Raw genomic sequence first — 1888 nt, 5'->3', positions numbered from 1 at the left:
AATAGTGCTCAAAGTAAATACAACCATCATAAATATAATTGAAAAAGTTATACCAAAGTATGTGTTTACATGTTTCAAATCAATTACACTATGATGACAAAAATGAAATGTTTGACGATTTAACATCCCATCCTCAAAAGCTGTTGATTTCCTGTTTCACTGATTTCCTGAGAATACAAGTAGTTTTGAAAGAGTGTCAACAATTAAGTTGGTGAGTTCATAAGAGTTTTATTTGAGAAAGAAGCCATTATCCTTGTATAAGCGTTAGAGTATGATCCCAGAAAATTAGATATTTTCTTTATTAAGCGTGAAATGAAAGCTCCTATGTTATGCAATAATATACCGTAGAAAGACCTGTAGATTCCTTTTATAATCACCCAGTGTATATAAGTTATATAAAATTTAAGTTAAATCAATCGTTGAATATAATGGGTCTGCCCTAGGTCCACAACCAAAAAAGGAACATGAAGTAAGGCGGACCCACCAATTCTAAGTCGACTGTGACTAAATTCTTATATAACTCTAACATGTACACTTATCAATTATAGTTGAAGTCTAACAAATCTAGATGAAATATAGTTTTAATATCATGAAAGCCATTTAGTGTAAACCTGGTACTTTGTAATGTATACTTCAAGAAAATCCTTTATCTTCCTTATAAAAAGTCATGTAGTCTTAAATCCCAAGACCAAGAATATGTGTGTGTTTTGTACTTATAATGTTTATAATAGTAATGTGTTTCCAAAGAAAATCCAATATTTTCCTTATAAAAAGTTATGTAGCCTTAAATTCCAAGACCGAGAATATGTGTGTGTTTTCTACTTATAATGTTTATAATAGTAATGTATTTCCAAAGAAAATCCAATATTTTCCTTACAAAAAGTTATGTAGCCTTAAATCCCAAGACCGAGAATATGTGTGTGTTTTGTACTTATAATGTTTATAGTTTTAAATAGATAAAACCCCTTTTCAAATTAGAATTTTCCCTGTAAACTTGAAAGATTGTTAACTCCCTATGTGAGTCGTTATATCCATACTACAATGAGAATTAACCTGCAACAACGTTTTCCAGACGTCAAGATCCTATGACTCTTGTCACCCGCAGACCTGCAGGTCCGGCTGTATCTAGCAGCGAGGTGTGGGGTGTCAATCCCAATATAGATCTATACACAATTATCACGCTCTCCCTACAAGAGACTCTGGTTATAACTTACAGGAATTTGAACCCGTACTCTAAGAGTACGATGGAAGGATTGTCTCACAACTTACGTTAACTAGTTTACATATAGTTTGAGTATAAAACCCTTCCGCGGTGGAAGTGAAATCACCTTTTATGTAATAAATTCGTGATGTGAAATCCATAAACTATTACTATTATAGTTTATCATGTAGTATATGAAAAACCCATTTGTTTTGAGAGTAAAACATTTTTCATGTAGTATGCTTTTATCGTAAAATCCATAAACTATACTTATTGTAGATTATTATATGTGTTCGAAATTAATGAAAAAACTTATCATGAATGACTAATTTTTGTTTATGATGATAAACTAACAAGAAATACATTCAACATTTAGAAACTTATTGTTATGCACTTTGCTCAACATACTACAAAGTGTTATTAATATTGTAAACTATGTAAGTAGTCTTTAACTTATCTGCACTGTTTTATAAAAATCATAGAAAAATCATACGAAGTCGAAAACTAAATCCGTAAACCCTGAGAGTTTAAAAAGTGTGTCTAGTTTATTCATAATTTTTATCATGATTTTTAGAAGTCCCTAACTTGTGTGAAAATGTTCATATTCACAGACTGGTCCGAGTTCATTTCTGAAATGATAGACAGTTTTGTAAAAATCACCATAAATTGTAGAAAAGTCGTATGGAG

The sequence above is a fragment of the Lactuca virosa genome, chromosome 3 (assembly GCF_052849685.1).
Source record: "Lactuca virosa cultivar CGN04683 chromosome 3, Lactuca_virosa_CGN04683_v6, whole genome shotgun sequence".
Classification (NCBI taxonomy): domain Eukaryota; kingdom Viridiplantae; phylum Streptophyta; class Magnoliopsida; order Asterales; family Asteraceae; genus Lactuca; species Lactuca virosa.
Note: the sequence above shows the minus strand (reverse complement) of the source record.